At 47.6% G+C, this 12,405-nt stretch overlaps 1 long non-coding RNA gene across 2 annotated transcripts; it reads left to right on the top strand.

Moving 5' to 3' along the window:
• Nucleotides 1-898: 898 nt before the first annotated feature.
• LOC138515498 (uncharacterized) lies at nucleotides 899-2,320 on the top strand. Of its 2 annotated transcripts, none has more exons than XR_011282028.1 (4): nucleotides 899-1,016; nucleotides 1,170-1,279; nucleotides 1,463-1,628; nucleotides 1,877-2,320. It is a non-coding gene; the product is annotated as an uncharacterized lncRNA (long non-coding RNA). The 2 variants fall into 2 exon arrangements; XR_011282029.1 differs by having other exon boundaries at nucleotides 1,463-1,619.
• The last annotated feature ends 10,085 nt before the right edge of the window (nucleotides 2,321-12,405 follow it).

Below are 12,405 nucleotides of genomic sequence, written 5' to 3' on the forward strand. Positions count from 1 at the left end.
GTGCATTTTCAGTCTAAACATGTCCCAGGGGTGCGCCATAACTCTGCTGAAGCATGGTCTTGTTTTAGGACGTAGGAATTCCACAGATGGCTGACCCCTTTTCAGGACACACTATGGAGTTTTGGTGCCCTGGTCTAGCACCGCTGATCGAGGGTTCTTTGGCCAAGAAGACTAAGAGGGCATATGTTAATGCATTTCAGGAGTATTTGGAGTTTTGCGAGGAGAAGGGGAGATGGGAGATATTCCACAGGGACTCCTTGAAAGCTTTCCTAGTGCAGTTGTATGACACAGCGGTGTCCGCAGGGGGAGCAAAAGGGAAAGTGGCGGCTATCAGGTTCATGGCAGGGTTGTAAGGGGTAGCGAGTCAGTCCCACGATTTTGCAATAAAAAAGGCTTTGGCAGGATGTATGGAGGATGGGGGTTAGAGAAGCAGACACAAGGCATCCGCTGGACCCACAGAAGCTCGAGAAGATGATCCTATTACTAGAAGGGCCATTTTTGGGACAGCCTTTTTTGGGGGTTTTTCAGCTAGGGGAATTGGTGGGGTCACAAGACACACTTCTGGGCAGCTTGCCTTTCTGGATATCCTTTTTAAAGGGCTTGACAGGGTGCAGATTTTTGTGAGGAGATCAAAGACAGATCAAGAACGGAAAGGGGCAGTAGTAGTGGACTTGATTAACAATGGGAATAGGGTGATCTGTCCACTAACGGCTCTTAGGGATTTCATCTGGGTCCGGGGGGACTCAAGAAGCCCTTTGTTCAAACACCACGTCCGACTTAATTCTTCATACTCTGCTGAGTACGGAGGCACGACTTCCGCATTGCACACAACTCAGCGAATCAGGATTCTGAAGTCTTTCAGCATTCTGATTGGCTGCCAGACTCACACACCCCCCACCGCCCCCTGCCCTCGCCTACATTCACGTCAGCAGCTCCACAGACGCTGAAACGCACATCTTTAGGCAGCTAGCTGGAAGTACAGAATTAACTCTGCACACGGCGAAGAAGGAACCAAGGTAATCTGAAATACAAATCACCACACAACCTCTTTGCTGGAGGGGCCTTTGCAATTTGCGCTCTCCACACCACAGTATGACTTAACCTCTAACAGACACATGAATTGCCAGTTCTTTTAAATACATTTGGCATTTCTTTTCTTTATTCTGCAGCCCCTTCTCGTCATAGTACCGCATGACGCAGGATTCTTAATGAACCTCGCCATTTCAGGCTCTGCAACATAGAGGAACACACGGATTCCTTCAATAATTTCCACACCGAGGTACCACGTTTGAATTTTTTTAAATTTTTTTAAAATGTATTTATTAATTTTTTTATTTATTTATTCATTTACCTATAGATAACATCCAATACAAATTGTAATAGGCACAGTTGCCAAAAGTTCCAAACAATTCATGCATCTCAACCTCATTAGTATCTCTGTTATTTCACGTTCCATTAACAGAGTTCCATTACCAACCGCTGGAGCGCACACAGCACACTCCAGCCTAAGAGGGTCCACATTGTTCTCCCCCGCCCCTCCCGACAAGCACAGCAACCAGTCCTGTTTCCTGCTACGCCTAGTCGGGGAAAGCCTGCACGACCAAGAGAGTGGCCACAAGGTACCTGTGGTGAGACATTTTTTCTATACGCCCACCACAGCCTATTACAGATAGTTCATATGTTTACTCTGTCTCCTATATCAGGTCCTTCACACTTTCCTTTTTTTTAGCATTTAATAATAGGCAACCATTTTTCCTTTAGGTTCTGATTTATTCCCCTATTTTCTGCTAATCTACCCTGAAAAGTCCAGCAGGGAAACACCACTACACCAAGAGAACAACTGACCCATGTTTTTCTCTTGCTCTTTCCTCTACAGGGGTCTCTCAATTGCCCTGAAGAAGGCAGCTCCCACGTCCCTCTAATTTTGGTTACAAGATGGACGCCATGGACGCCGGAACGTCATTTTTCCAAGCAAGGGGGGCCTATGAACCAAATTGCTGTGGTTAAGTGAGACAATACTGCATGTTGATTGTTTCCCTTTGATGTGGAACTTCCACCAAGATTCCCCCAGCGACGTTGGCTCACAACAAATTGGGATCATCTTGTCCCAATAAAACTGATCAGAATAGACATTCGAACGTTGGGAATTAGATAGAACCCACTTTATTAGACAGTTCCAAGATTATGGGAAGTACTGCGCCCATTTCTGACATTTTTCCCATGCAAGCACCTTTGAATGTGGATTTTCTTCTGATGAAATGTGTTCCTGCTGACATTGTGCTTAGGTGGATTCTTTAAATAAAGTGATGTTTATCACCCATCAAGGATGTTGGATCTTTTCTGCTGTTTGAGAATCATTATTTTGCAAATTTAACAGCCAAGGAAAAACGGATTTTAGCAGTTCTGGGTTTCCCTTGCAATGCAGCACTGCTTTTTCATGTAGTTTCATTTTACTCTGTGGGCAGCCCAATGATAGGTTTTGGCAGCGGTCTCTTGTGTTACCACTGACATAGGCAAAATGGATTGGCGGCCTATTTTTCAGGTTTTCCTGCGCACTTTTCAGAGATTTTGGCGCATAGATCTTTTGGCGCCCATCCTGTTGTTTTTGATGAACACAGCACATAGTGATGTTGCACAGCATAGACTAGTGGGTTAGAACATCCCACAGCGAATAGCGATCTTGAAAATGGTGGTCCTTCCAAAACTGTCATACTATTTTTGCAATATCCCCTTATGGCCCCTTATGGCAGGAAGGGCCTTCTTCACTAAGCTTAATTCACTGGTCACTACACTTGTGTGGGGTGCCGCGGGTGCAATGATGAAATGGTATAAACTGGCAGAACCATACACAAGTGGTAGCCTGGCAGCACCATATTTTGAGCTTTACTACTTACCATCACAAGCACAATTTGCTAGACATTGGTGTGACCCGGGAAATACATCCACACACATTCCGCTGGAGAGGTATGTTGCATCCCCCACTGAACTAAGTTCAGTTATATTTTGTACACGACACAAAGACTCCTGCGTATTTGACCCAGTTAGTACCACGCTTAATGCATAGTCAAAAATCTTTGGGAAAATGTATGTGGAGACGCCCTATGACCGAGAAGCCCCTCTATGGTGCTTTCCTGGAATCTACCCCTCCTTTGATGAGGCATTACAGAAAACCTGGGCCCCTGATAAGCAATTGAAAATAGGAGACATGTACCCTGAAGGAGAATACACTGTGCATATACAATGCTGTGATGTGTGACTGATAACATGACCATTCAATAAACAAAGTAAAAAAAAAAAGGTTTAACACCAAGCTGAGATCCCACAGTGGTACTTGAAACTGTACCGGAGGGAAAACATTAGTTAGTCCCGTTAAGATTTGTACTATTAGAGGAATCTTCCTCCAAAGGGTGCTTACAAATAGAAAGCGCTGCCAGATATCCCTTGATGGTACCTATCTGGAGCCCCAGATTTGCCAGATGTAATAGAAAGGTTAACACCATTGGTGTGAAAAAGGGTCAACATTCATATCTCTACACCAGCTGCAGAATTTATTCCAGCGGTACAAAGATTTGGTTGCTGGCCGTATGGTCGAAAGCAAAATCTCCATTACGCCTTTTGGGAGGTCCCAATCTTTGTATCTCAGCCTCTCAGAATATCCGGATGGAGAATCCGACCCTCCTCTCGCGAGAGAAGGTCCTCTCTTTGTGGAAGGCGTATCAGAGGGCAGATGGACATGTACAGAAGGTCCGGGTACCATGTCCTCCTGGCCCAAACCGGGACAACTAAGATCATGGATTTCCTGAACTTTCTCAACCTCCTGATTACATGAGAAATGATGGGGATTGGAGGAAACGCGTACAGGAGTGGAAATTCCCCGTCCACCACGAACGTGTCTCCTAGAGCTCCCCTTGGAGGAAATTCCCTTGGGCTACTGCTCAAGGCACCGATCGTGAACAGATCCACTTGAGGGGTTCCCCAAAGGGTGAAGATCTCTTGAAGGACTTCCTGAGCTAGCTCCCACTTCATGGGAGACTGCTCAGCCTGCTCAGAGGATCTGCCATCATGTTCTTCTCTCCGGCTAAGTGAACTGCTGACAGAGATTCCTTCTTGTATTGCCCAGAACCAGAGCTGCATTGCCTTTCTGCACAGTGGTATGAACCCTACACCACCTCTTTTGTTGAGGTAGTACATGGCCACTGTGTTGTCTGTCATTATCAGGACATTCTTTCCCCGTACAGATGGCAGGAAGGCCTTCAGTGCTAATCTGATTGCCCTCAGCTCTAAAAGGTTGATATGCAGTTTGGACTCTGATGGAGACCAACGACTGCTAATTGTGAAATCGTTGGCATGGGCTCCCCACCCTGTGAGCGAGGCGTCCGTCACTATGGTTATCTCTGGCCATGGTTGCCAAAATGGGTCTCTGGCCGTGATCTCCTTTCAAGATGCTCTCCAAACAGGCCCACCGCTGAAGATCCAGTGAGAATCTGTTTGGGATTTGTAGGAGATCTTACATACTTACTGAGAATTGAGCCCACTGGAGAGATCTCATTCTCAGGCGAATTTGGTCTCCATATGCAGAATGTCTTGAGCCCTCACCTCTGGTGATGAGGTTTTTCCCACGGTGTCAGGATCTGAGTTGCCCACGTAGTGTAGTGGACAACTTCTTCCACCTGATGCACCCCTCTGGCTGTGTAATCAAACAATCAGAGCAGCAAATCAGAGGAAAGAAGAGGATACCAGATGAGACCAGGATGTCGCAATAAGAGACAGCTGCCACAGGTTCGAGGCCGTCGAAGCAGGTGTCAAGTGGATACAACGATGTGCGTAGGACAGAACACACAGTAACCTACAAACAAAGTGCAAGGTTACTCACAACATGTATATGCAGGGCAACCACTCTTTCTCTTGAAAACGAAGTACAGACAGTGGATACAGTTTCGTACTGAGCAGGTGAAACGTGATGCTATGCTAAATCAATCTACCTTAGCCCCCTCCCCTTAACTAGATATACCACAACAACAACCCCTTGCAGTCTTACCATATCAATGGCATTAGGGTCTCTGGAAGTTCCAAGCAGCAAGACAAAGTGAGGCAGGTCCGTATTCCAAGGAAAAGAAAAGCACAGCCTAACCTGACGGCACGAGGACGCCTATGTACACTTGTGGCAGTTTCTAGTCGGTGTACAACATGCCAGAGTCACAGTTCCCAGAGAATCCAACAATCCAAGATAATCACAAAGTCTGTGGTTTTCAATACCCAAAGCAGTGGTTGAAGAAAGACACCGTTCAGACACGGTCAGGTTCAAAAAGAGCGGCACAACAATCCAGGCGAAGACAAGGCAGTCCTTTTAGCGGTCCAAGGTCATAAACAGTAATCCAGCAGAAAGTTAACAAAAGGGTAATCCAAAACTCAGTATCCAATATTCGGTCCGGGTCAAGGCAAAATGCAGTTCCAAGAGAAAGAGTGGGGGGGGAGCAAGGAGGAGGGGAAAACAGGAACAGAGTGTACTGGAACAAGGAAGGGAATGGGCAAGGAAACAAGGGAGAACAAGAACGAACGGGCAGCTCTCCGTAACGCCACTAATTCAAAATCAGAAGCACTGGACAGTAAGTGGGAGGTGCTTAAGTACGAGTCACGTGACGACGTTACGTGCGCCTCGATGTTGCCGGCACCAGAAAGAGGGAAGGACGGGACGCCAGCGTTGCCATGCCTGTCAGTCTAGAAAAATGGATACCTCTCATGATTGACGGCAAACTTATTTTGGTGGCCGAAGGCCAACCGTCTCATCTACGAAACGATAGAAATACAGGTTTCCGAGTTTCACCAATAAACGGCCATTTTGTTTTCTAACAATTGCTCATTGCTTTCTGTTCAAATTGCTTCGCAGCATATTTTCTGCTTACACTGCTCGACTGTTAACATTGTTCCCTGAACGTGAAAGGACAAGGCCGCAGGGCCGCGAGGCTAATAAGAGTTTGTTGAAACACAACGTAGGCAGCTCCGGGGAGGAATGCCCGGCTCCCTCCCGAATGTAGCCTTGAAGCAGAGCCGCAGGGCATTTAATCATTTCACAGCTGCCAGCTAGTCTCGTTATATGGTAGAATATGTTAGAATAAAGCAGCTAAAGGCTTGAATTATGCTCTTCTTACGGCCCCCCTTTTTCTAGCCCTGTAGAGCGTGGCGGCTCCCAGGACACGAATAGCACCTCATAGATAGCAAGGTCTGGAATGTGACTCTTCCCCCTTATGTAGCTTGCTTACAAGAACAGTAGCACTGTGTTCTGTTCAACAAAGAAAAGATGTCTCCACACTTGCAAGGTTGCATATTGTTACTAGAATAGATATTTGAAGCTGTCATATTTGTCGAAAGTGTCCATCATCAAACCGAGTTCAAAGAAACCTAATAAAGGGGGGTGTTAAACATGTCACAGCTGATTGTATGATATGCATTTTGTATATATGTAACTGATGTACGTAATTCGCTCTCGCGTCCCTCGAGGTCTAGAAATACACGTCGCGGGACGTGAGACCGAGTTGGCCAACTGAGACTATTTGCTTTGCAATAAACCCTAGCTTTGGGAATACAACCTCGTGTCTGGCGTATCTATCGTGTGTGGTGACTTGCCTTTTTTCCATAATGCGAGGGACCCCTAGAGGCCCCTTTCATGCCAACTTCTAGGCACCTGGCTGCAACATCCTTAAAGGGCTATATGCATATGATCGGGGAACGATCGTACGCGTAGACATGACAGTATCCTCCCTCATAGGGGCCTTCACCCGCCGGGTGGACCAGAAACGAGACAGAAGAACAGGTGCATGGATGTTTCCTGCAGGTTCCCAGGTACGATCCTTCGGCCCATAACCTTTCCGGTCGACCAAGTAAAGGCGTCTGCCCCGTCGAACCTTGGTATCTAAGATCGCGGCCACCTCGTATTCGTCGGACCCCTGCACCCTGAGAGGCGGAGGGTGCGCAGGCAGTCTGGCTGCAGGGTGACATGGTTTAACCAGGGATACATGAAACACTGGGTGTATCTTCCACTCAGACGGAAGGTCCAAGCGGACAGCGGCTGGATTGATGACTTGAACTACTCTATAAGGACCCACAAACCAAGGCAACAGAGCCTTTCGTCCTGGAATGCGCAGGTTTTTTGCAGATAACCACACCTTCATGCCTGATTGATAATCAGGGGTCGGGGTGCGACGCATATCGGCATACTTCTTGGTTCGACTCTGGGCCTGTAGCAGCTGTTTTTTAACGAAAGTCTGGTTGTCGGATAGTTTTCGCAGACAGCCAAAGGCCGCAGGATTGTGTGGTATCACATCAGTGATATTAGGCAAGGAGCGAGGATGTTGGCCATATAGAGCAAAAAACGGTGACAAGCGAGTCGTGGCATGTAAGGAGTTGTTGTAGGCGAATTCTGCCATGGAAAGGACCGACACCCACGAATCCTGACGTTGGAAGGTAAGACAACGTAGATACTGTTCCATGGTGGCGTTTAACCGCTCGGTTTGACCATCAGTTTGAGGATGGTAAGCGCTGGAATATCTACCGTCTATGCCTAAGGTCGTGGTCAAGGCTTTCCAGAAGCGGGAGGTGAATTGGGATCCACGGTCCGTGATTATTATGGAAAGTAGACCAAATAACCTGAACACGTTCTTCAAGAATAGCTTGGCCAGTGTTGGAGCGTTGGGTACACCCCGACAGGGTACAAAGAGTGCCATTTTTGAGAAATAGTCAACAATGACCCAGATAGTGTCATAGCCCTCGACCAATGGAAGTTCCACAACAAAATCCATGGATATCATCTGCCAAGGAGAGTCGGGTAGGGGCATGGGTTGCAACAAACCTACGGGTTTACCGCGTTGATGCTTGCACTGAGCACATACAGCACAGGTGGATACGCATTCCTTAGTATCATGAGCCATAGAGGGCCACCAGCACCATCTTCTCATAAGGTCTAAGGTTTTTTGCATACCCGGATGCGCCGCTACAGAAGAGTCATGGCACCATTGTAAGGCCATACGCCGTGTGTCTGAGTCAGGTAAATAGATCTTTCCCTGCTTGTATGGCAAGGAGCAAATGATCTCCAATCCGTGGCCAGACACTTCTGGAGGATTGGTAGAGACCCATGTCTGGATCAAGTTCTTTGAAGAGGGACGCAAAGTACACCCACAGACGACTTGGTTAGGTAACAGCAGCGCACCCTGCAACTCGGAGGGTTCAGGATCTCCATGGAGGCGAGAGAGGGCATAGGCCTTGGAATTTAAAGACCCAGGACGGTAGGTGATGGTAAAGTTGAACATGGCAAAGAACTCATGCCATCTGGCATGGCGTGCCGTGGTACATTTTACTGATTGAAGGGCTAAGAGGTTCCTATGATCTGTGAACAACTGGACAGGTTCAGGGGAGCCTAGGAGATGGTGTCTCCATACCATAAAGGCGTCCCTAACAGCCAAGAGTTCCCTCTCTGTGATAGTGTAGTTTCTCTCATAAGGTGTGAGTTTTCTGGAATGATATGCAACTGGGTGCAAACCAGCAGTCTCGGGGCAATGCTGTGACAAGATTGCTCCTAAAGCGATGTCGGAGGCATTGGCTTCCACGATAAACGGCAGAGATGGATTTGGATGCTGGAGCACTGGTGCAGAGGTGAAAGCGGATTTCAGGGCCTCAAAGGCCTGTTGTGCTTTATGATTCCACCTAAATGCACGCTTGACACTGGTCAGTTCGGTTAGTGGGGATACAATAGCAGAGAAACCATGGACAAAACGCCGGTAAAAATTGGCAAAGCCCAGAAACGATTGCAGAGCTTTTTGTGTATTAGGACAGGGCCAATCTAATACGGCAGCTACTTTGGCCCGACTCATCTGTATCCCTTGGCTAGTGATATTGTAGCCCAGGAACTCCACTTCTGATACATGGAACTTACATTTGTCCAGTTTGGCGTACAAGTTATTTTCTCTCAATCTTTGGAGAACACTAGAAACATGAATGACATGAGTAGAGGTGGATGGCGAGCAGATCAAAATGTCGTCTAAGTAAACAACCAGATATTGGTCCAGCATGTCGTGAAAAACCTCATTGATAAAGTATTGGAAGGTCGTTGGAGCCTTACATAAGCCAAAAGGCATGACGCAGTACTCAAAAAGACCATACCTGGTTTTAAAGGCGGTCTTCCACTCGTCACCCTGACGTATACGCACCAAATTATATGCCCCCCGTAAATCCAGTTTTGTGAAGATTTTTGCTGAACCCAGTTGGTCTAATAGGACCGATATCAAGGGAATGGGGTATTGATTCCGGATAGTGACGGCATTCAATTCCTGGTAATCAATGCATGGGCGGAGATCCCCTTCCTTTTTGGGGACGAAGAACATGGGGGAGGCAGCAGGTGAACGTGAAGGACGTATAAAGCCAGACTTCAAGGACTTCTCAATGTACTCCTTCAAGATCGAATCCTCCTTTGGTGTCAAGGAATAAATACCCCCAGATGGAATTTTGGCTCAGCGGACAAGCTCGATTGGGCAATCATAAGGCCTGTGCGGTGGAAGCACGTCCGCCCCTCGGGCGTCAAAGACGTCCTGATATTCTTTATACATAGGGGGAAGGACTAACCGCCCTGACAGTACGAGGACTCTCCATGAGCGCCTGACTCGGACTAACAGTCTTTTGAAGACTTGTTAGACAATGCTTTTCACAATGGTCCGAGTAAAAACTGATTTCTCCAGAATGCCAGTCAGCAGTTGGATTGTGCAATCTCAACCAAGGTAAACCAAGAAGGACCTTGAACTGTGGTGCGGCAATCAAATTGAACGTTATGCTCTCTTGATGGCCACACTCTGTCGTCATGACCAATCCGGCTGTACGTTCTGTTACTAGGCCAGAGATTAATGAAGAACCGTTGACAGCGTTCACCACTTCAGGACATGATTTAGGAACCACTGGTAACCCCAGTTCCCGGGCATAAGAAGCGTCCACATAGTTTCCCGTAGCTCCTGAATCCAAAACCACCAGCACATCCAGTTTCTGTAGTTCAACAGATGCGAGAGAAACAGACAAACAGTAAGGGCTATAAATCGTGGGATCAACAGATGAACCACCCGGCGTCTGGATCCCTTCAGTAACCGGGTTTTGGCATTTCCCTGTTTCTTGGTGGGTTTTTTAGGACACTCTCGGAGCAGATGGGGGGACGATCCGTAATAGTAACATAAACCATTTTTTCTCCAAAGTTCCCTGAATTCGGCGGATAAAGGGGCCCTAAGTGGCCCTATCTGCATCGGTTCTGTGGATCCAGAAGCAGGTACAGGGCTTGCAAGGGCAAATGGAGGCATCGCTCTCTTTTCTCCTTTCCTGGCTGCCTGCCGTGAGTCAATCTGGAGGACCAGATCCAATAGTTCATTGAAGGCCATAGGTATTACAGGTACTGTAGCCAAAGTGTCCTTCATGGAGTCTGATAAGCCATTATAAAACAAAGAGGCTTTCTTTTCTTGGGGCCACCCTGTTTCCGCTACAAGCTGATTAAACTTGGCCAAGTAGGATAAGAGGGACGTGTTTCCCTGTTGAAGACCGAGTAGTTCTAGGTCAGTAGCTTGTGTAGCATAACGTGTGTCAAATACTCGACTCATAGCGTCGATTAATGCGTCACAGTTGTAGAGAAGATGACTCCCTTCCTCCAGTAACGGGTTAGCCCAGGCAGCTGCCGTTCCTCCTAAATGAGACAACAGAAATGCTGCCTTAGTAGTGGAGTCCGGAAAGGAGGCAGGGCGGCATAGAAAGTGCAGCCTACACTGATTCAAAAAGGTTCGGAAAGTCTTGTGGTCGCCATTGAAGCGCTCCGGTGGTACTAGGGGAAACTGGGCAGTCATATAGACAGGTTCTGCACTCTGTTGAGGAGGCAGCGCACCTGAGCCGGAAGCGATGGCCGGAGTGGGAGCTTCGGCCCCAAGGGGTTGAAACCCTGCTTGCAATTCGTCTATGCGACGTTGCGTAGCTGAATGAGCAGCCGTCATGTCACTACGCAGATCGGCCACTAATCGCATGATAGTGGCCAATGTCTCATTAGTATCCATAGTAAGGCTTCTGATTGTGAAATCGTTGGCATGGGCTCCCCACCCTGTGAGCGAGGCGTCCGTCACTATGGTTATCTCTGGCCATGGTTGCCAAAATGGGTCTCTGGCCATGATCTCCTTTCAAGATGCTCTCCCAACAGGCCCACCACTGAAGATCCAGTGAGAATCTGTTTGGGATTTGTATGAGATCTGACATACTTACTGAGAATTGAGCCCACTGGAGAGATCTCATTCTCAGGCGAATTTGGTCTCCATATGCAGAATGTCTTGAGCCCTCACCTCTGGTGATGAGGCTTTTCCCACGGTGTCAGGATCCGAGTTGCCCACATAGTGTAGTGGACGAGTTCTTCCACCTGATGCACCCCTATGGCTGTGTAATCAAACAACCAGAGCAGCAAATCAGAGGAAAGAAGAGGATACCAGATGAGACCAGGATGTCGCAATAAGAGACAGCTGCCACAGGTTCGAGGCCGTCGAAGCAGGTGTCAAGAGGATACGATGATGTGCGTAGGACAGAACACACAGTAACCTACAAAGTGCAAGGTTACTCACAACATGTATATGCAGGGCAACCACTCTTTCTCTTGAAAACGAAGTACAGACAGTGTATACAGTTTCGTACTGGGCAGGTGAAACGTGATGCTATGCTAAATCAATCTACCTTAGCCCCCTCCCCTTAACTAGATATACCACAACAACAACCCCTTGCAGTCTTACCATATCAATAGCATTAGGGGCTCTGGAAGTTCCAAGCAGCAAGACAAAGTGAGGCAGGTCCGGATTCCAAGGAAAAGAAAAGCACAGCCTAACCCGACGGCACGAGGACGCCTATGTACACTTGTGGCAGTCTCTAGTCCATGTACAACATGCCAGAGTCACAGTTCCCAGAGAATCCAACGATCCAAGATAATCCCAAAGTCTGTGGTTTTCAATACCCAAAGCAGTGGTTGAAGAAAGACACCGTTCAGACACGGTCAGGTTCAAGAAGAGCAGCACAACAATCCAGGCGAAGACAAGGCAGTCCTTTTAGCAGTCCAAGGTCATAAACAGTAATCTGGCAGAAAGTTAACAAAAGGGTAATCCAAAACTCAGTATCCAATATTCGGTCCAGGTCAAGGCAAAATGCAGTTCCAAGACAAAGAGTGGGGGGGGGCAAGGAGGAGGGGAAAAGAGGAACAGAGGGTTCAGGAACAAGGAAGGGAATGGGCAAGGAAACAAGGGAGAACAAGAACGAACGGGCAGCTCTCCGTAATGCCACTAATTCAAAATCAGAAGCACCGGACAGCAAGTGGGAGGTGCTTAAGTACGAGTCACATGACGACATTACATGCTGCTCGAC

This window comes from Ambystoma mexicanum, chromosome 6q, assembly GCF_040938575.1.
Source record: "Ambystoma mexicanum isolate Mex_15411 chromosome 6q, UKY_AmexF1_1, whole genome shotgun sequence".
In the NCBI taxonomy this organism is placed as follows: domain Eukaryota; kingdom Metazoa; phylum Chordata; class Amphibia; order Caudata; family Ambystomatidae; genus Ambystoma; species Ambystoma mexicanum.